We start from the raw sequence: 24,643 nt of genomic DNA, 5'->3' as shown, positions 1-24,643 counted from the left end.
TGCTTCACGCAGGTAAAATCAATCTATCGTGTTATCATTTTATTTTTTACAAACAGTCTTTTTATTTTGACAGTCTTCTCTACTTTTGCCTGAATCATTAGATAACAAACTTTTATTCACAAGCTTGACCATACAACTTAATTGCTGCATGATTTTAAAAGTGTTCAATAATCTGTCATAATTTTACACTCCACCCAAGTTTAAAGTAACACGTTTAAATCATCGTGGAATAATTCAGCTTGGCGCACCTTCTTTTATACTCCAATATTTCAGTTTTTTCTGTAGAATTTATTACAAGTCATCAGTATAAACAAATCGTTTTATTCACCACACTACTGTAAACTGTGCTCTCATAGTATCTATTAAAGCCAACTCTCTGGCACAAACTCTTACGATTTCATACGTTCTCTCAAAACGAGATGAGTCACCGCTTGCCATTTATACAGAGTCATGAAATGACTACATTACATTGGAAAACAAATCTATAAACTATACTCTTAAGTTAATAAACATCAGACCATGGTATTCATCTGGACACTCGATTTCAGGTGCCTTCTAATTTCATGACAAACCAACTTTAAATTATGTTGTTTGTATGCACACGCAAGCATGTTTCCTGACATCGTTTCACATGTTCCTGACATTAACCTAGCAAACAATTATGTTCAGGTGTCCATAGATGCCACGTTTTCCATGTCACCATATTTTCATTAGTTTAACAAATCCCTAAGTAGCACAAATGGTAAACAGTGCAACGTGCTGTCCAAGCGGCGCAACTGTGGTGTCTTTCCGGCCATGCAACAAACCGCCACTACTCTGCAAACAGTGCACGCACTTTCCAAGCGCAGCAACTGGTCATGTGCCACAACCACAGCACATCTTTCAGACCATGCGTCTCAGCCTCCATTGCTCTGTATCCCATATTATGCCACTCACACCAAATGAACCATCCAACCACCTATCAACTGACAACAACCTGGCTATTTCAGGTCTTCCCTAAACAGCTCACCATAAGCCTGCATCTTCACACCAATCAATTTAATTCGAACATAGCCTTCCATATGCCCTCACTTTGAATGCCGTGCTCAACCCATTCATAACGCAGAGTGAGTTTTGCTTATTTGCAGTGTAAAATTTTTACACAAAAGCATGGGCTCTTCCTGTTAAACGCTGTGCTCAAGGATTCATCCCATTCATCCCATTCATCCTTCCATCGGATGCCGTGCGGATCACGCCTGCAGATCCAGCTGCTCACAGCTTCAAGCAGCTCAGTAAATTTAGGATAAACATTCACACACAAATCATATGCTCTCCCATTGAACGCCATGCGATCATGCCCGTTCATATCACAAATGCCATGCAAGCACATAGCCTGACATTGCCTCACATACATTCCAGACGCCTTCGATTTTTTCCCATGCAACCTATTCTCTCTGCTAACATCCATCCCTCTACCCTATCCTATCCATGGGCCACTACAGCGGATTCCCATGTGAGGCTGCCTCCGCTGGTGAACCCCGCTCCAGACCCATTCCCCTCTTCACTTTATCCCCCTCCCTTCTACCATTTTAATCTCTCCTACTCCGGATCCATTCCCTGCGTGAGGCTGCTTCTGCAAGCGAACTTTGTCCCAAATCCCTCCTCAGCTTACCATAATTAAAGCAGAAAACATTCCAGGCTCAAAAACCATTTTGCTGACTCTTTCTCATTTTCCTTCAGAGATCCATAGCCTTGGCCCTAGAAGCAAACCCGACACCAACCCAAGTTGATTTCCACCTAAATTACAATCTGCCATTTCTAGATTTTTCTCTCCTCTCTGTGTCCTCTTTCACCTCACACCCCAACAAACCTAAAACTACTTACTATCAATCTACTAACTCGTTGCCTAAACACTCTTCGTCAGGGCTAACTTTCTCTATACACCTCAAATAAAACACTAGGCACCATGTTCATCCTTGCCTTCTTTGACTTCCTCCGTTGCTCCGAACTCACCACCACAACAAAATTCGACCCAAGAACCCATCACACTATTTCGGACCTCCACATCCTAGACAACAACACAATCAGATCCATCCTGCTCAATTCCGGCATCTCAGTTAAACTATACTCAAGCCATTCCTTTCTCATTGGCGCCACAACCATAGGAGCCCACAAAGGCCTGCCTGAACACCAAACATGATTACGGGGCCACTGGATATCCGACACATCTCACAGCATCTTCTGCATCAACCGTCTTCATATCAGGAAAGCCCATCAAGCCCTTTTTGTAATTAATATTTTTTATTAAATCTTATAATAACAAGAAACACACACACACACACACACATATACATATACAGGTGCATCTCAATAAATTAGAATGTCGTGGAAAAGTTCATTTATTTCAGTAATTCAACTCAAATTGTGAAACTCGTGTATTAAATAAATTCAATGCACACAGACTGAAGTAGTTTAAGTCTTTGGTTCTTTTAAAAGTGATGATTTTGGCTCACATTTAACAAAAACCCACCAATTCACTATCTCAAAAAATTAGAATATGGTGACATGCCAATCAGCTAATCAACTCAAAACACCTGCAAAGGTTTCCTGAGCCTTCAAAATGGTCTCTCAGTTTGGTTCACTAGGCTACACAATCATGGGGAAGACTGCTGATCTGACAGTTGTCCAGAAGACAATCATTGACACCCTTCACAAGGAGGGTAAGCCACAAAAATTCATTGCCAAAGAAGCTGGCTGTTCACAGAGTGCTGTATCCAAGCATGTTAACAGAAAGTTGAGTGGAAGGAAAAAGTGTGGAAGAAAAAGATGCACAACCAACCAAGAGAACTGCAGCCTTATGATTGTCAAGCAAAATCGATCCAAGAATTTGGGTGAACTTCACAAGGAATGGACTGAGGCTGGGGTCAAGGCATCAAGAGCCACCACACACAGACATGTCAAGGAATTTGGCTACAGTTGTCATATTCCTCTTGTTAAGCCACTCCTGAACCACAGACAATGTCAAAGGCGTCTTACCTGGGCTAAGGAGAAGAAGAACTGGACTGTTGCCCAGTGTTCCAAAGTCCTCTTTTCAGATGAGAGCAAGTTTTGTATTTCATTTAGAAACCAAGGTCCTAGAGTCTGGAGGAAGGGTGGAGAAGCTCATAGCCCAAGTTGCTTGAAGTCCAGTGTTAAGTTTCCACAGTCTGTGATGATTTGGTGTGTAATGTCATCTGCTAGTGTTGGTCCATTGTGTTTTTTGAAGTCACTGCACCCGTTTACCAAGAAATTTTGGAGCACTTCATGCTTCCTTCTGCTGACCAGCTTTTTAAAGATGCTGATTTCATTTTCCAGCAGGATTTGGCACCTGCCCACACTGCCAAAAGCACCAAAAGTTGGTTAAATGACCATGGTGTTGGTGTGCTTGACTGGCCAGCAAACTCACCAGACCTGAACCCCATAGAGAATCTATGGGGTATTGTCAAGAGGAAAATGAGAAACAAGAGACCAAAAAATGCAGATGAGCTGAAGGCCACCGTCAAAGAAACCTGGGCTTCCATACCACCTCAGCAGTGCCACAAACTGATCACCTCCATGCCACGCCGAATTGAGGCAGTAATTAAAGCAAAAGGAGCCCCTACCAAGTATTGAGTACATATACAGTAAATGAACATACTTTCCAGAAGGCCAACAATTCACTAAAAATGTTTTTTTTATTGGTCTTATGATGTATTCTAATTTTTTGAGATAGTGAATTGGTGGGTTTTTGTTAAATGTGAGCCAAAATCATCACAATTAAAAGAACCAAAGACTTAAACTACCTTAGTCTGTGTGTATTGAATTTATTTAATACACGAGTTTCACAATTTGAGTTGAATTACTGAAATAAATTAACTTTTCTACGACATTCTAATTTGAGATGCACCTGTATGTGTATATATATATATACACACACACACACACACACACAACATTTAAACCCAACAAGCCCCCCCCCCCCCCCAAAACCCCACCTCCCCAAAAAACAATACTGTGGACACACATAAGTAAATATATACATACACATACACACACATACATACACATACATATACACACATAATAATCATACTCACTTAAAAACTATACTACAATACCCTCTCCACACCCCACCAGAGAGCCCCCCAAAAATTCCAAATACCTGCCCCATTTCCAGATAAACAAATCTAAATCACCCCATCTTCCCAATGACACCTCCTCAAAAGCTGCTACCTTCCCCATCTCCGTGCACCACTCCGGATATGGGGGCGCACCAGCTGACCTCCAACCCCTCAAAATAACCTGCCTGGCGATCATCACACAGGTCAGAACCCAGTTCTCAATATGGCCATCCCCCACATCAATGACCGCCCCATCGCCCAGAACACAAAGTCTGGGGCAAAACGAAACCCGAGTGCCCACCACGTCGCACACAAAATTCTGAACCTTCGACCAGAATTTCTGGATCTCGACACACCACCAAAAAACATGGGCCATGTCTCCATCCTCTGATTGGCATCTCCAGCAGGTGGGTGTGTCTTTAAGACCAAGCCTATACAGTCTATAGGGGGTCCAATAAAATCTATGCAACATTTTTAATTGTATAATCTCTAGATGCAGACTTAACATTTTTAAGAATCTTAGCCCACACTACTTTCTCCAATGCCAAGTTGAAATCTTTCTCCCATTCTCTCTTGAAAGAAGTTAAGGCTCCATCCCCCAGACTCTGAATTAACGGGGAGTAGTACACTGATGCCTCATGACCTTTTCCAAAAGCCGCAATCACCTCTCCCAAAGCATCTGCCTCCTTAGGGGGGTGTGTGCTACTCCCAAAAATAGTACAAAGCAGGTGGCGCAGTTGTAAATACCTATAAAACTGAGGTCTGGGGATCCCAAAATGTTGGACCAAGTTTTCAAACGATCTCAACACTCCACTTTCATATAGGTCACCGAGTGTAGCAACCCCCCTCACAATCCAATCTGGCCAGCAGAAAGGGGACTTGCCAATACACAATCTTGGGTTCTGCCATGCTCGAGGCAACATTTAAATAAGTGTCCAATTTAAACAATCTGGACACTTTAGTCCATACCGAGTGTAAATGCGAAATAACGGGGTGTAGCTTAAATTTTCAGATTAGTTTGATAGAGATGCTTTGTAATGGCGAAATAGGGGCAAGAACCGCCTGTTCAATAACAAACCAGGGAGGGGCTCTCTCAGGTGGAAGTGACCAATGAGCCAAATGTCTGAGACTGAACACATAGTAATAAAACAAAATCTTGGGTAGGCCTAGCCCACCTTTGTCTATCGACCTATGTAACTTATTAAAATGCAATCTGGGACATTTACCATTCCAAATGAAGGACTTTGCTATGCTATCAAATTGCTTGAAATAAGAAAGGGGGACAACTACAGGGAGAGATTGTATCATAACTTTACTTAATCGGTTAACCAAAATTTTTACATCTAGTTGGATCAGGGAGATTGGACGGTAACTTTTACATTTGCTTGGATCTTTGTCCTTTTTAAGAATCAGACTGATCCGGGCTTGTGTCATGGTTGGAGGAAGCTTTCCATTCTTTAATGATTCAGTATAAACTTCTAACAAAATTGGAGCCAGTTCTGTAGCATATGATATAAAAAATTCTGCGGCAAAACCATCTGGCCCTGGAGCCTTGCCAGTAGGTAGGGACTTAATTACCTCGTCAAGCTCCTCCAAGGTTATCTCAGAATCAAGAGAGTTTTTTTGCTCAGTCTTCAGTTTAGGAAGATCTAATGGTTCCACAAAGTTTCAAATATCTTCATCAGTAGACAAAGACGTGGAACTATAAAGATCAATATAGAACTCTTTAAAAGCATTATTAATATCAATGGCTGAGGTAAAAATTTCACCACCAGCAGATTTCACTGAGGGAATGATAGAAAGAGACTCTCTCTGCTTTATATATCTTGCCAAAAGCTTCCCTGCTTTGTCCCCTGACTCAGTATGACTGTTTTGCCCTGAATAGCCAAAACTCCACCTTCCACAACAAAATAGTATTATATCTGTATTTCAGTTGGGTCAGTTCCCTGAGGCCATTAGATGACATTCGGCACTTTAGCTCTGCCTCGGCACTTTTAATATTCCCTTCCATTTCCACGAGTTCCTGTGCTTTGGATTTTTTGGTGAATGAGGCATACTGTATGATCCGACCCCTAAGAACCACCTTAAGTGCCTCCCAAGCCACGCCCACAGAGGATACTGAGGACCAGTTGGTCTCCATATAGACACTGATTCCAGCCTTTAGCATTTGTTGGAATTCAGGATTTTGCAAAAGGGATAAAAACACCAGGGTGTGATCTGAGACTAAAATGTTTCCAACTGAGCAATCAACAGATGAAATGAGGGACTTAGATATATATAAAAAAATCTATTCAAGAGTAAATCTAATGGACTGATGAAAAAAAAAATGTATAGTCCCTACCAGATGGGTTCAAAAGTCTCCAAATATCTGTAAGACCAAGATTTTTACACATCCTGTGAAGCGACGATGTTGCTCTAGGGAGCTTGCACACTTTTGGACTGAGTCCATCAAAAGATTAAAGTCTTCTCCCAATATTATATCATGAGGGGTGCCAGTGGCTTGCAACATCCCTTCAAGATCTATAAAAAAAGCCCTGATCATCTACATTAGGTTCATAAATATTAGCCAAAATAAGATTTTGTCCTTGAATTTCAGCTTAAACAATAATGACGCTTCCTAATTTATCTTTACTCTGTTTGAGACATTTGAATTGTAGATGTTTACTTATCAGCATAGTGAATCCCCTGCTCTTACTCGAGCTAGCACTATAAAAAAATGCCCTCCCCATATCTTTCCACATTTTTCAGCTTCCTGCGGAGAAAGATGTTTCTTGAAGAAACACTATATCATATTTCTTATGCTTAAAAAGATAAATAAACTAACCTTTTTATGGGGTGCCCCAACCCATTCACTTTCCAGAGAGACAATCCACTCATATTAACATTTGACATTTTGACATATAAGAAAAAAATAGATTGTGTGTCAAAAACAAGATTATAAAAACCACATTCCAACATTAGTGCAACAATCAAAACCCGAACATTCCCCAACGTGCGCTTTAAATAAATTCTAGCCGCTAGGCGGAACCAGCACAAAAAGAGTGCACGGAATCCTCAAACAGTCAAGTGAATGGTCAGTGAGCCGGTCCACTCGGCTGACATGAGTGCAACATGAGTGCAACAAATGACTTAATCACTCCAATGTCTTGCAAGAAATACTCCACAAAACACACTCCAGCCAATAGGAGGAATAAGTACAAAAAGCGTGTCGATTCATCCATAAAGCTGTCCTGAAGGTGTGTTACTCTACAAAATAAACTCAAGCCACTAGGCGGAACCAGAAAAAGCGCTCAGTTTCCTCGAACAGTCAAGTGAATGTTCAGTGAGCGGGTTCACTCGGCTGCAATGTGAGTACCACAAGATGACTTACTCCATTGACTTTATGAAGGACATTGCTTGCTGCGGCCATGTGAATGTTTTACAGCCATCCTTAGCATCTATTCTCAATTTGGCCAGGAATATCAGTGCAAAAGTGACCTTCCGTTGATGTAAAAGTTTCTTGCATTCCTTGAATCGATCATATCTTTCTCGACAAATTCGCAGTCTGGGAACAATAAAATGCTGTGGTTTTTCCAAGAAAGCCTTCCTTTACTCCTCGCCTCACATAACACAAGATCTTTACCGGATGATCTCAGAAATTTGGCCAGAATCGATCGGGGCCTGTCTCCTTCCATGGATCTCCACACCGGAACCCTGTGAGCTCACTCAATTTCCAGCTTATGGCCTGTTCATTTAAGCAGATTCGGAAGGAGCCCATCCAGGAATTTCAACAAATCCTGACCCTCTTCGGCCTCAGGAATTCCGACAATACGGACGTTATTCCGCCGGCTACGGTTCTCCATGTCCTCCAACTTCTCCCAGACATGCTCCAAATCCACCTTGGTCGCTAGCGGATTAGCAGATAATTCCCTCTCTACTGACTGCTGATAATTGATCCATTTCTTGACATCCGGTCAGGGGGATGCTTGCTTTATCCTCAAATTTCCAACAGGCTGGCCCAACCGTTTGGATGCAGTAGGGGTCCACCTCAGCCAGCCTGGAAGCCCCCCATCCAACAATGCAGGACGGATCCGCCTAAAGCACTCAAGGCCCCTCCTGTTCGAACTGCTGTCGGGGTTCTCCCGCTCAAATGCCATGCGAGCTAACTCATGTTTACTTGTATTGTGGGCTCCCCCTCTCAAAGCACAGCGAGGACTCCCATTCGAATGCCATGAGGGCCCCTTATTGCCAGGAGGAGAGGCTGAGGCTGTCCCGAGAGCCTAGGATCCACTCTTATACTTGGGATGACCTGCCCTAGCAGCTAGGATTCACGCCTCTGCTTGGGTGGGCCTGGCTACCCCAGCACAATCCACAAGGGCTCTCCCACTCAAACCACAGCAGGGGTTCTCCCATTCTGAACACTGAGTGAGCTATACATGTTTATTTGTATTGTGGGCTCTCCTGTTCTATGCTCGGAGGACTCTCCCGGTCGAATGCAGCGAGAGCCCCTGTTCAATTGCAGGTTGGGCTCGCCTGCTCGAGTGGAGCAGTGCTCTGTCCCTTGGGGTTCACCCGCTCGCTGCACGGGCCCATCCGTTGAACTCACCAAGCCTGGAGGTAGACTTAAGGTTTCGTCCGGGCGGCTAGGATTCTTGCTTCCATCCAGGGCAACCCGGCCCTAACACGTATAATAAAGAATGAGAAAGTGTTTCAAAACTTTTGACCGGTAGTGTATATCTCCCAGTTTCCTATCCCCCGAGCGGACCCTATTGTGAGGCTGCCTCCACTAGCAACCCCTGCTCGTTCTATCATACTTTGGCACCTCTGCTCACCTCTTACAGGGCTAGGGAAGCACCTCCTCCATCCCCAAACTAATTTCATCGCACTACGCTCCTTTCTGGGGGTACAAGAGGTATCATAAATACTTCGTTTCATCTCAAATGCAAGCGGTATCATAAAATACTTTGTCTCGTCTCAAATAAAAGACTCCATAGACAACAGTTCGCTGTCCCATTTTCTGGCATCTTTTGGGGGTATTTGTGCTCAGGTCAAGCCTCAAGCCCTTCGCCCAGGACAGTGAGCCTCAAACATCAACACTATCCTCTAAGCAGGATTACATTAACTTGCGAACTACTGAAACTGTATAGTAACAGAAATCACGGAGTCTTGAGAAAATGGACAAAACATATCTTACATACAAAAGTCCTCTTTATGTTAAAAATCAAGAAATTCGTAATAATAAAATCACTGGAAAAGTTAAATCTAAAGGAAATGTGTATACTCAGGGCACATTGACAGCTCATGAGGGCAGCTTGTGTTGCCTGCTGCATGATGTAACCTGCTAACTGTTTGCTAAAGGTGCCTCCCTACCGTTCTGTGAAACCAAACATGTCCTCCCAGGCTGAGGGCTGCTTCATGATCATGATGAAGTGGATGGGCAGCTCCTGCTAATACAGTAGCTGGATGATCTGAGGAAGGATTATTAGAGCGACCTCCAGTGGAAGAGGTTTGGATGACCCGTCTAGAAGAAATACATATTTATTATGGTTAGATGGAGGGGGTCTCCCAAATAAGAATTTAGTTGTCAATGTCAGTTTGTCTGATGAAAATAATGTATTAATTTGACTGCCACCTGATCAAAAAAAAAAAAACATAAATACTAATTGTTAGAATCATTTTCGATTTCAATGTGCAGAAGTCATATTGTGCCAATCATTAATTCTTAAAGGCATAGTTCACCCAAAAATGAAAAGTCTCTCATGATTTACACACCCTCATGCCATCGCAGATGTGTATGACTTTATTTCTTCTGCTGAACACAAATTAAGAATATTTCAGCTCTGTAGGTCCATACAATGCATGTGAATGGTGACCAGAACTTTTATGCTGCCTTTATGTGCTTTATTGAGCTTCAAAGTAATCCATAAGACTCCAGTGGTTTAATCCATGTCTTCAGAAGTGATATGATAGGTGTGGGTGAGAAACAGATCAAAATATTAGATCTAAATATATTTCTAAAATATCCAGTACCTAGAATATTTCTAGGAATATGGTAAGAAATAATTAAAGTTTTTATATTTCTTAGTTTACAGAAAACAGAAAAATAGACTGTCAACTGTGAATTAAAAATGTTGTTTTCCAACCTTGCTGTCTTAAAATTATAATAATGCATCTGTCTCCATATATTATTCAATCAATTCAAGTTTTGCTTTAAATTTAATAAAGTTACCTTTAAATATTTTCAGTTCCAAGGGTGGCTATGTGCTTACCATCAATTCACTGTACTTATCAATATTGGAGTCAGGATTTTGACAAAAAAAAAAAAAAAAAAAAACATATTTACATTAGTGCTGCCTGGCTTCAAATTTAAGCTTCTCCCCTATGGAAATGAACAACTGTTTAATTTCACTTTTACAGATACTTTTTTTTTTTCTTCTTCAGATAAATTGGTAATTCTGTAACTACTGGCAATTGAATAAATGTCAGTATAAAAATAAAAATATCCATACGGTCTTCTTTCTATCTAAAACTGAATTTCTTCACATTCCATCTCTATGGAGTAATGTGTTTCTTTTCCATCACATTCTCAGAAAAGTCTGAAATAGTTAATTACCTAAAAAAGATATTCTCTCATGGGAAGTGATAGCTACTTGTATTCTTATTTATTTTATATTCTTATATTTGGCATACAGTGAAACCATACATGTGGGAGCCAGGCAAAATCAGTTTGTCAAATAAAATAAAAATCTCCTTCATATCACTCATATATATGGACAAAGTGATATGTCACATATAACTAACTATTTTCTTTCCAGTACATTTATTCAGCCATTTACTTTTAATAAAAAGAAAAACACAAACAGTTTTTTTCTACTGTTGTAACGACAAAGCTTCAGAAGTTATGGAATCGAAACCATCCAATCAGGAGGCGTCGTCAAGCTGGTAACGTATAGACATCTTTCGTCCAATCATTTGACGTCTAAATATATCAATCGCGGGAGATGCCGAAATACTGGGTGGGTAAATAACGCCGCTGGAATCGTGACGTCAGCTGTTTTCATACAACACAGTCAGTGTAGTGCCCGTGAGAACATGCGGCCCTTTACAATCATATAGGATATAAAGATAACAACCAGTCCTCTTATGTGTCGCATCGGCTGGACTCCACGCCCAGCTGTGCTCCTCTTGAGTCGGATGAAATCAGATAAGGTGTGGATTTATTTCTGCATTCTCTGTCGTTCTTGTTGTTTTAAGTTGATATGGAGTGTAGTCGTGCTTTATTGAGGATCGTTTAGTCATTGTTTACATCGCTGCCTCATTATAATCGCAGTCACTCCCCTTCACATTGGAAAATAGTCAAACTGCAATAAACAGAATTTCTATGGAATATATATATATATTATTTTTTATTTTATTTTTTAACATAAAATATTTTGTTAAAGTTCTAATAATATCAGAATGTTTAAAGGGCCATTGCGAATAGTCAGATGTATAATGCCATTTATGGGTTGTCAATCAAATGTTCTATCAGGATCAATGCTAGCATTTTTGTTTGAAATGCATATTGCAAAGATATCATTGAACTTAATCATGAAATTCAGTGGTTACTGGTTATCTGTTATGAACAACACTGTCATAAGTGAATCCCAGCCAGCCAATTATATGAAATGTGAAAGCTGATTAATCAATAATAGCACAGTACATGTATTTAATTTATCCGAGTTTCACTTTCCAAAAAGATCTGCTGAAAATGTGACTTAATATTTAGATCTTTCCAAGAGTATCAGACACAGTGAGTAAGGTAGCAATCAAATAATATCAGGTGATCTTGCAAGCCCATTATTTGCCGTAAATGACTATATTTTATTTCTTTATAAATATTTTAAGCAAGTGGACACCACATTTGTATCCGTTCCATTTTGGTCAGGCAACTTTTTTGATGCTGGGTCAGCATTTCATTCATGTTATCTGTGCAAGGATGCTCCTCATTAAAGCGTTAGTATTTTGATTCATGATTTAACCCCCCGATTAGGCAGCTCTATGAACTTTAACACATCTTTTGAACCAATAGTCCAAGTAATGCATGATTGTTCAAACTGATTGTCAACAAAACAAGGTGATCAATGTTTCAGTATTCCCCTAATGCAACCAAAAAATCCTTTTTTGTGTGTGTGTGTGTGATAACATCAATTCCATTAGGACCTATGAACACTTTTGTGGTAGTTTAAAGGTTAGACACAGCTAGCTAATCATGTGCTTCAGGTAAAGTAGCAACAAAGAGACTGATACTGATAAGCAAAAATGATCTGTCGTAATCAATGTAATGATCCGTGAACATAATCATCACACTGTTAGTCGAGCCTGTATGAATCAAATAATGAGTGTGCTGAACTCTCTGGGGTGCCTTTAACGGGTAATTGTATTAGACACAAAAAGATGTCTTATTCACTTCCTATCATTAGTTACATTTACTGATGCAAGTGAGGTACTGCAGCTATTGTTTGCTGTGGATCCGATTCAGAACATACTTGATAAAACACTCCTTGTCATTTGCACATTTTCATGAGGTCCTTCCTGGGTTGAACATCCCATGAGTTAAACAGAACGTCACTCTCCTCTCTGCTGCTTTGGCTGTCTCGGATATCTGATCTCCATAGATAATTCATTCGTTGACCTCACTGGCTGGGTTTGTGTTTATTGGGTGTGGTTTGTCCAGTAGTCTGGGCACGGTAGGAAACCAAGCGATGCTTGTGCTACCAGTGCATATAGACATGAGGTTAAAATGATCTAGGGATGTTAATAGATAATCCATGAATTTCCATTAATAATTTGATCAATTAAGCTTATCGATTCATTAAAGGTGCTGTATGTAAGATTCAAAAACCCTTGGTATTAATGACACCTGTGGCCATTAAGTGAACTGCAGCCAGCTACCTGTTGCTCGTGCTCGCGCTCGTGCACACACTCCATAGGGACGTGAGCGAGCATCGACCAAAACAAAGACGTAATGTACAAAGAGACTGAATGTGATCCACCAGCATCATGCTGACAGATGAGGTAGCATAATTAAAATTACACAGTTATTATTGTTTACTACAAACTTTGAGACTAAACTAAAACTACTTATCAACTAACATAGCATACTGATACACACATACAGCTACATACTAACGAACTATACCAGACAGTTTACTGTTATACTGTTATGTTGCACTATTGTATGTTTTGTATGTCATATATTGTACTACGATCAAGAAACCAGCGTATTTGCTTAAATTTATCCTGTATACCTGACTTTTAGTATAAAGAAAAGATCGTTGAAATTATTTGAAAGTTACGAAGTAAGGTAGTTTGCAATTCATCAGCGTTAGCTAAAATTGCACAGATCAGTCCTTATGGCAGTATATTTCATATGCTTTGCAGTTATGAAAGCTTACCTGTCTCTTATAAGAAGAACACCAATTCAGGATTGGTTTTGATCCCCAAAACCGAACGAAGGACCCTCCAGGAATCAAATGCCCTGCCGATGTTCACTCTAGTTTTCACTCGACAACGATCACGTTCCCGCTTAGCCAGACGGGATTCAGTAGATACAATTCTATATTTTTTTTGGCTTACTCAGAGTTTGTGTAGGAGTCGGTGTTGTGCTGGGAGCCGGCCGTTTGCTGGATTCCATCTCTAAGATAACGTTACCTAGCGTTGCAGATTGTTGTCACTGTTGAATAGCGGAAGAGAAGCAATGAGGTAAGGCTCTCGGGAGCGCGCATAAACGTCACATCCTTTGGATTTTCCCGGCAAAAGCGACCCACTCCCTTCGCATGGAAATCAATCTACAGGCTTTAATAGGCAACCTAGGAAGTCCGGGAAGGGCTCATATTTTAAGTTGCGTTACAAGCCGTTCACACATTGGCAAAAAAAAGCAAATATTACATGACAATTGTTACATATTGCACCTTTAATTTCAGCACAAATGCTACAGTAATCATGCCAGCAGATGTTGAAAAGACCATCTATACATTCGTCCACCATTAGAGGACGCACTGCCGCTTGTGCACTGCATATCACGTCTTGTCCGCAACACAGAAGAAAAACCACACAGACATGCATCCTTCACTTCCTCTCCTGTAAAGAAGCAGGAGGCTGTAATCAGTGTTGGAGCATTTCTTATAAATGAACATTTTGTTTTCTGCATACACTGTGATAGTGTGTTAAGGTATATTTTAGGTTTTTAAATAGTATTGTCACTGATTACATGTTTCTAAACTATTATTTTTTAAAATATATTTTTTGAAATAAATTTGGACGAGGAGCTTGTGAACTGGATTCAGCCTCGTCGCATTTTGCGGGTGGCGGGTGCTAGTTTCATACCCTGGCCACTGTTTAATATATTTGGCAACTTCCCAGATTCATGGTTTTGCCATTTCCAGATATTCTCGATCATCGTTTGTCAATGAGTGTCGCAATCGGCATCGGGATCTTTGTAAGACAAAATCGGTATCCGATAACATTGTCCTATTTCCCAGCCCTACTATCAAATATCAGGACCCTTAGCATGATTATTATACATTATATTCTGCATTATATACAGTTTAATAAAGTACAATCATCTGTAAACGCAATGCAGATTCACTCTCGCACTGAAATGTCTCATCGCGGTGCTCATTGTATTAAATGCACTTACTGTACATGATGAGGGGAAACCATCTAAAACACTTCAAAAACCAGCATACTTTGACCTCTGAGACATACTGTATGGATGATATTCATGAAAGCTGCCCGATTGATTATATTGAAACAGAGGTCGAGGTATGATGTTGCACGAGTTTGATCTGAATGATGGCGCTTCCTTTGTGACCTTCGTGACCGATTTGATTGACGCGGTTGTGGGTGCTCGCTTGCTCAGTGAAGTTTTATGGAGACTTGCTTGTGGTAAAAACAAACAGTTGCTGGAAATATGCGCCTGATTTTGAATTCATAATATGAATACTTTATAAAACGCATAAAATAGCAGTAAAATGCTCTGGAGAGTGCATCAAACAGCACAATCAATCTTGCAATGCACCTGACGCAGCAACTGCTCCACATTAAACTGTATGCTTATTATGATCTTCTTTGAAGTGTTTATAAAGCGCTCTCGTGCACTGGAAAACTTGGGTCATGTTTTTTCCGCTTCAACTTGTCTCCCTCAAATGAGTTATCATGCAAACACTACTTCAAACACTATTTCACTACTGTAAATTGAAGTCACTGTCTTCGTGCTCGCCGCCTATATATCCAACTAATCGATAATGAAATTCATTGTAGATGATTTTCATTATCTATAATTATTGATTTTATCAATAAGTTGTTGCAGCTATAAACCCTACTTTGATCCTGTTTCATTATTTTATGAAATATTATCACTATACATGAACAAAACATCTAGATTTAAAAATGACATAAAAAAAAAAATATTTGCTTACATTTGCATAAAAACACTTATACATTGCAAGTCTTCTGAAGTGACACAATCACTTTAAATAATGACACAATTTTCATTTTTGGGTGAACTATTCCTTTAACAGTGTCACGTATTCCCACCCAATGGATTGAGTTGTAACGGCAAGATTTACAGTAGGTGAGAGAAGCTTGATTGTTGCTCACAGCAGGTAAAGGCACAAAGGAAAATGAAATAGTGACATTTGAGAAGTTTCTTTTACTAGTTGAATATTTAAAGCTGAACAAGTACTCTAAGTCGATTTCGTGCACATTCCATCTTCATATATGCATTCACAGCTAGTGTTGTCATGGTACCAAAATTTCAGTTGTCGGTACCTATACCAGTGAAATGTCATAGTTCTCGATATCAGCTAATATTATAATGTGCTATTAAATACCAATTTAGTTATTTTAATTATTGAATAATTATTTTAATAATTATAATTAAATAATTATTTTCCAGAACTTTACAGAACATTTTTTAAAGTTTAATTTAATTTAATCATCAAAATGGTGTCTAATCAATAAATTCTTAACTTTTACCAAGTGAAAATAGAACTTTTCAATGTCATTTAATTTTTTTTTTTGCCAAAATTTTATTCAACAGCTGTCTTGCTTGTGATATTTTGATTAATTATTATTATTACAGTGAATATTACATTTTACTATATTTACTATATTTTAATTCAATTTCTTCAATTTCAGGCATGTAGATTTTATTTTGAATCGTACTTTTATTATGACGTGTGTTTTTTGACAGAAGCTTCACTTTTCCAGATAAACAGTTCATGACACGGCCTAGTGTGATCACTGAAAACGTTTAAGTCATGTCTGAAATCTCATCTGTTTACACTGGCCTTTGAGTTAGACAGATGAAATATAGGACACAGTTTTGAAGTGTTTGTGTATGTGTTAATTTTGAAAAGTTATGTTTTATATTGTATTACTGTGAAGCACTTTGGTCAGCTCTGTTGTTTTAAATGTTATAGAAATAAAGATTGAGATTAAAGCGCAAATGCTGTGAATTAATTATATAAATATATAGTTTACATGTGCTGTGTGGTTCACAGAAGATTAGTGCTCTGCTTTGTCATCTGATACAACATAAATGATTCTCAATGTTTGTGGAGATTCCAGTGTTTGTGCGGTCAGATTTAAACATTCATTCAATGTACGCATCTCTTCCACACTAAGATTGCAGCCTTTAGCGGTTTAATAAATCACACTAGGACATGTCACGATTTTAATTTGATTAATTGTCCATTTCAGTGTAAGGAGTAACAGAGCACGCATTCAAAATTAGCAATTTAAAGCTGTCCTGTGTCAGTCATACTGTGCACTGGTTGAGTCGATGCTCGGTACTACCGATACTGCAGAAACACTAGTATCGTTACATACTGGTACTTTTGACAACACTATTCACAGCGCTAAATCTTTTCCAAAAAGGAGGTTGAATAATTATCATTTTGGCCATAATTTAAGGCAGTATTGCATGAAGTGAGGCTAGTTTGTCATCATAGCTTAGCAACATGTAAATGTCAAACTCAGTATATCACAACAGTGCCTGCACATTTTTTCAGCTGTCTTGGTTCCAAAAGTATTTTTCTAATTTATTTCTTCCATAGAGATTTCATAAAATCCTTCATTAAAGAGTAGTGCACCATGAACCAAACCATCCAGCTCTGAGGTGAATCACAACATTACAAACTTTGATTTGAAGCAAAAAAGTATTTGAAAATCAGACGAAAAGATACAAGACTGTGTACTTAATGTCTTTAATGAGGGAATTAACTACAATCCCATGAAGCATTGCCAATGATAGAATCAAATACAAAAAAAAAATAAAAATGGAAAATATAAAACTATTGATGTAAAGTGGTTGATTATAAGTATAAAAACAATGTGTTGTTGTGTTTATTGCAAAATATTCAGATAAATACAAATAAATTAGTAGTTTGTGAGTGTAGGGAGGGTGACTCAATTGCATCACGGGAGTGGGCGGAGCTGCAGAACTCTTTTGATATGCTTTGTTCACTGTGATTATCTGATTGGAGGATCTTTCTCTGCAGGATCATGAGTAATGTAGTTCTTCACCAGAAATTCTGCTTTTAAACACGTTATATAAAGAATTACATTTAAATTACACAGATTGTTGGCTTCAATACCAAATCAAATCACTTTTATTGTCACACAACCATATACAGAAGTGCAATATTGTGTGAAATTCTTGGGTGCATTTCTGAGCAACATAGTAGTCGTTACAGTGATGAGACATATACCAATTTACAATAAACATCAAATTTACACAACACAATTTAAAATCGAATATACACATAATTACACATAACACAATATACAGTATACAATACTCACAATATAGAATACACATTATACAATAAAAATAGTATATATAGTATATATAAAATATACAGTAGTATTGTACTGTATTGACATTCAGGTTGTCGGTTGATAGTAAGTTGCCAGTGTGTTGTTAAGAGAGAATATAATTTATGACAGTCCGGTGTGAGATATAAGAGTAATAAAGTGCAGTGCTGATGTATTTTGATCATGAGAGATCAAGTATATACCATAGATTTATAACCTCGGAGCTCATGGTAGATCTGTCTCTAAAGGTTTATAAGTTATTGTTAATAATCAGTTACACTGTGGGGAAAAAATGGATAGGATTTTTACTTCTGGAACCAGACTGTTTTGCTCTATTGTGAGTCACTTATCAGTAAATTCTCTTGTGTATTTATTTATATGATGCAGAGCGCTCCAAATCAGCTCCATTTTAATTAGGATGCTGCTTTAGAGGGTAGCTGCCTATGTAGGGACTAGACAGCATGGCAACTTACTAGGTTTTGAAGCTATGGCCACTATATCTGGTCCTTTTATGATGCAAGCCTATATACTGTTTTTTTTATTTTTTTTATTTTGTGGTATGTCATCACCCTTTGCAGGTTTGTAAAATCTGAGTCACAAATTATTATCACCATTATCTGTAAATCCAGAGCACACAAGGTTATGTAGTAGAGCTGCAACAATCTACATGTATCTCCGTCAACCTTGACAGTTTTTTCTTTCGGCTCTGAGAGACGTTGCTTCATCTCTTGTTCTTGCTGGTGCGTGGGTCCTTTTGAATTATTTGCATTAATGGGTTGGTTATTGCGATTTGTTTGTTTAGTCCAACAGGCAGCTGTGCTGCAATCTACAAACCATGTTTAATGCTGCTCTGTTGCTCCATTACCTGCACTTTCAGGTGTTCAGTATTCGGATTAATTCATAACAGGTGCTCTGAAATAGAACAAATCAACCCACAACAGGAGCTGTATTTAACACAGAGCATACAGGGTGTGTGGAGCACCTTCAGGTGGCTTTCAAGTGCTCTTTACATACTGCATATACTTTGTTTGTTTTGCCAGCATTTGATGAGCCATCAGCTCCTGAGGTTCATTATGGACCATAACATCTAGGCTAAAGTGATGTGAATAAAGCAGTTATGTTTATGTGCTGTTGGGGACTTTAACGTAGAACGTCTGGGGAAGATAGAAAAATGAAGAGAATATGGAGGACTACTTGAGAATTGTATCAAAACCCCACTGGCCCATTTTTGTCTTTGTCCCAATTTGATTAGAAATACCCAATGTGCAATTCTCTAGGATGCCTTGACGTCTTTTTTTTTTTTTTTTCATACAATAAAAGCTTATAGTGACCAGTGGTTGTCAAGCTCCGAAACTGAAAATAGATAAATGAACACAAAAGTAGTCCATATGACACACATATCATACTTTTATGATATGGACATTCTGCTAAAAATCTCTTCTTGAATTCCACCAAGGAATGATGGGTTTGGAATGGCATGCGGGTGAGTTATTGATGACAGAATTGACATTTTGGGGTGAACTATTTCTTTAAATTGAATATCTGCTACATTGGAATATTTTAACTTTAAAAATGTCACGTGACATGCTGCAGGACCATATAAAATGAAATATTGAAGGCAAGAAGAAAATGAGGAAAAACTTAAAAGAAAATGGCAAGCAGCGACAGGACGTGGGCTAATTTATCTGATACATTCTTCTAAATGTTAGCCTGAAATCTTGATCTTGATTAATTAAAAAAAGGAAATGTTTGCATAATGGGCATGTTCTGTTTATTGTTGTGTGTTAATTAGGGGTTTATATGACTGCATCAATGGGGCAATCAAGAGAGCAGGTATTGTAACATGGAACATGTTCCCTGTTTTTCTCCTAATATATGTCTCTTGATTTAGTGGAAACATTTGGCTGGCGATTAATTGTCAAACAAGTAATTGTGATTATGACGATTAATTGTCTGTTTTAGGGCTGTTTAGGATTAATTGTCATATAAATTGTCATATTTTTTAAGGTGTCCTTTTTTTCTGCATGTGTGCTTCATACACCTTAAGTTATTTTTACATATTTTGCTTCAAATGTTTAAATCAAATAATCAAATAGGGTTATATGATTTCCTTTTAAGGCTTTAAAACTATATGAATGACATAAAAATATTTTTAATATAAAAATATTTCTAAATACATAAAATATGTCTCTTTTTGGTCAACTTTAGTTTTGGTCAGTTTTACATTACACTATTGTTTTTGTTGTTTTTTTATGAAAAAAAAATATAATACAAACTATATTTTATTATATTAATATAATATTACATTATGCGATAATAAAATATTTATTTCCTAATTTCTTCACTTACACGTCATTGTAATGCTCTGATTAAACCCACAAGCCCTTATTTGTCATGAAGCAAATCCTTTGAGATTATATTTCATCATTTTATCACTCCACAGAAATAAAGTGTGCGTTTCTCTGTGTCACTGTGTGTCATTAACACAGCGTGTATGAACCAGGAACATTTGCCATTATTTAGCGGGAGTTTGGCACGAGTGCATCAGCGCTTCACGCGCTCTTCAGGACAGGAGCTGGTTGACCTCCACAGAGCGGCACCAGTGACACAGAGTTCAACTGAATGAGACAAAAACGCGCCGTTCATGACATTTAAACAGTATATTCGCTTAAAATTCCCTTATTTGGGCATTAAAATCACGACAGGCCTGGCAGTAATTGATTCAAACCATAATTCACTGATTCACTTGAGCGCCTCATAGGGACTTGCCTTCTTTTTTAAGCTAAATATTTAGTTAATTGCTGTTGTTTATCATTGTATTTTGATTCAGTTATATAAAATGTATATAAATGGTGTTTCTAGTTTATTAATGAAATTGTATTCAATTTAATGTTGCCACCCTATTTGTTTAACCCTTACAAAAATTAATCATGGTTTTACTATAGTAATATTGTAGTAACCATTACTGTAGTAACCATGGTTAATTTTGTGTATGGGGACCTATGAAATAATATATATATATATATATATATATATATATATATATATATATATATATATATATATATATATATATATATATATATATATATATTTTTTTTTTTTCAAATTCCATGTTTTCCGTTTTAATTTTTTTCTAAATTCTGAGTTTTAAAATTTGATAGAATTTTATAATCATGAAAAGCAATAAACAACTGTCTAATCAAATAAATTCATAATATTTTAATCAAATGAAAAATGGAACAATTACTTTTCAACATACAGTTGTCCTTTAAAAATGGTACATATATTACCAATTCTCCAAGGGTATGCAAACTTTTAAGAAAACATGAGTGAGCAGGCAAAACACATTTCTTTAATTTCTTATGGGATTTATATTCAACTGTAGGTTATAACAGAATGGCACAATCATAAAACAAAACATGGCAATAAAGAAAAAAATGAAACGACCCCTGTTCAATAGTCTGCATACCCTTAGTTCTTTAATACTGTGTATTGCCCCCTTTAGCATCAATGACAGTGTGCAGTCTTTTGTAATAGTTGTCTATGAGGCCCCAAATTCTTGCAGGTGGTATAGCTGCCCATTCGTCTTGGCAAAATGCCTCCAGGTCATGCAAACTCTTTGGTCGTCTTGCATGAACCGCACATTTGAGATCTCCCCAGAGTGGCTCTGATATTAAGGTCAGGAGACTGTGATGGCCACTCCAGAACCTTCACCTTTTTCTGCTGTAACCACTGGAGGGTCAACTTGGCCTTGTGCTTAGGGTCATTGTCATGCTGGAAAGTCCAAGAGCGTCCCATGCACAGCTTTGGTGCAGAAGAATGCAAATTGTCTGCCAGTATTTTCTGATAACATGCTGCATTCATCTTGCCATCAATTTTCACAAGATTCCCGTGCCTTTAGGCCCACACACCCCCAAAACATCAGTGAGCCACCACCATGCTTCACAGTGGGGATGGTATTCTTTTCACTATAGGCCTTGTTGACCCCTCTCCAAACATAGCGCTTATGGTTGTGACCATAAAGCTCTATTTTGGTCTCGTCACTCCAAATTACAGTGTGCCAGAAGCTGTGAGGCGTGTCAAGGTGTTGTCGGGCATATTGTAACCGGGCTTTTTTGTGTAAAGGCTTCTTTCTGGCAACTCGACCATGCAGCTCATTTTTGTTCAAGTATCGTCGTATTGTGCTCCTTGAAACAACCACACCGTCTTTTTCCAGTGCAGCCTGTATTTCTCCTGAGGTTACCTGTGAGTTTTTCTTTGTATCCCAAACAATTCTTCTGGCAGTTGTGGCTGAAGTCTTTCTTGGTCTAACTGACCTTGGCTTGGTATCAAGAGATCCCCGAATTTTCCACTTCTTAAGTGATTGAACATTACTGACTGGCATTTTCAAGGCTTTGGATATCTTTTTATATCCTTTTCCATCTTTATAAAGTTCCATTACCTTGTTACGCAGGTCTTTTGACAGTTCTTTTCTGCTTCCCATGGCTCAGTATCTAACCTGCTCAGTGCATCCACGTGAGAGCTAACAAACTCATTGACTATTTATACACGGACACTAATTGCAATTTAAAAAGCCACAGGTGTGGGAAATTAACCTTTAATTGCCATTTAAACCTGTGTGTGTCACCTTGTGTGTCTGTAACAAGGCCAAACATTCAGGGGTATGTAAACTTTTGATCAGGGCCATTTGGGTGATTTCTGTTATCATTATGATTTAAAAAGGAGCCAAACAACTATGTGATAATAAATGGCTTCATATGATCACTATCCTTAAATAAAACATGTTTTTTTTTGCATGATCAGTCATATTTTCAAAATCAAAGCCAAAAGTTCACAATTTCTGCCAGGGTATGCAAACTTTTGAGCACAACTGTACTACTGCATTATTTTTTATCAAATGAAATGCTTCTAGCACAATCCAAAACACAACATTGGAGTTATCTTTTTATTTATTTATTTTTGTGTTAAATACAGTGCTGCACAGCAGAGCATTACAGAATTAATGAAAGCATTTATTAAAATTTTATTGAGTAAAAAAGTACTTGCTTGTGAGATAGTGTTTCAATGTAATTATTATGTATATTATTATTTATTATTATTACTACATTGAATATTACATTTGACTATAATAGTAGTATATTTCTGGTGCAATTTCTTACATTTCACGCATCTAGTAAAATGTAGCTTTTATTTTGGCGGAAAACTGAATGAAGAACCTTTACTTTGTATGTTTTTGATGACAGCTTCACACCTCTGGAAAAGCAGTTTGCTATATGGCTTAATGTGCTTATTAAACTACAAAAGGCTGTGATTTAATTATATAAATATATAGTCTGCATGTGCTGCACGCTTCAAGTTTAATGTGCGCTCTGCTGTCTGTCATCTATTATAAACACAGAGCACACATGATGCTTTTGATGAGGTGTTATCAGTGTATGAGCTCCATTATACACACACTTTAAAGCATGCAGCACATTCAGACTGTACATTTATTTAATTAAATATGAGCCTTTTGTGGTTTAATCATCACACTAGAAGATATCACAATTTAAATCTGATTAATTGTGCATTCTTACATTCAATTTATTCATATGTCAAATTCCGTGACATTAGTGTTTTATATTTAATTCCATTTTTATGATTGGATTCTGTTTTTTCCACATCGTAGAAATCATAGTAGCCTTATTACTATGATTTTACTACAAATACCATGGCTAAACAATGGTTACTGTAGTAAAACATGGTTCATTTTTATTAAGGAATGTCACCCTAATTAAATATGTAACATCAGGTGATACTGAATTATATTGAATTCTGCAATCAGAACTGACTGAAATATCTTCTTTAAATAGGTACAATATACAGGGATGTGATTCTTCCGGATTAATCCGGAATTAAGTTTTTCCGACCTAAAAATTTGAAAATGTGGTTTATTTTAATTCATCAAGAGAAATAAAGTGGTTGGATATAAAATGGGTTTTAAATGTTGCCACTGTTTCTGACAGGTTAAAAATCGCTAGCTGCAATTCCAGTGTTACTGACGTGATATTTGCTGTGAAATCCTGAAATGTATCTTCACGTATATTGAACCCGGTACGGCTGTTCACACTGTGCATACCATGAGCGCTCCGACTGACCTGAGAAACATTTACTCTCAGAATATTTTATCAGTCATGAAATATGTCCCGTATTTCTGTTGACAAATGAATAATTATTTTGAGTTGATTCTTTTCAGTGAATTGGCCAAACGAGCTTTCAAAGCAGTCTGAATTGTCGTATTTCACTACAATTAGTTCAGAGTGCTCTCTCACTGAATCATTTTGAGTAGTTTCTCACACAGTAAAACAGTATCGGGATATTTACGAACACAGAACAAACAGCGCTGAATACAGTGTAAATTTACCTACAATCAACTGAAACAAAAGGCTGTCTTTTTGAGCGGTAACTTTGAGAAACTTCAGCTAGTGCTGTGTCATGTGAACAAGGGGGTGTTCAAACTGAACGCGTTTTTGCACCTGCTCATGCTGTTTTTCAGTTTTTTATCATGTAAACATTCGCTAGACGGATTTGTCAACTGCGTCATGTTTCACTGTGATTTAGGATCTCTCATGGGAGCGCTGCATTTTTAGAAGCCGATTTAAGTTAAAAAGAACTTCAACTGATAAAAAACGCGTCTTGAG

Source organism: Myxocyprinus asiaticus, chromosome 36 (assembly GCF_019703515.2).
Source record: "Myxocyprinus asiaticus isolate MX2 ecotype Aquarium Trade chromosome 36, UBuf_Myxa_2, whole genome shotgun sequence".
Taxonomy (NCBI): Eukaryota; Metazoa; Chordata; class Actinopteri; order Cypriniformes; family Catostomidae; genus Myxocyprinus; species Myxocyprinus asiaticus.
The sequence above is the reverse complement of the archived record's forward strand: the minus strand, read 5'-3'. Positions refer to the sequence as shown.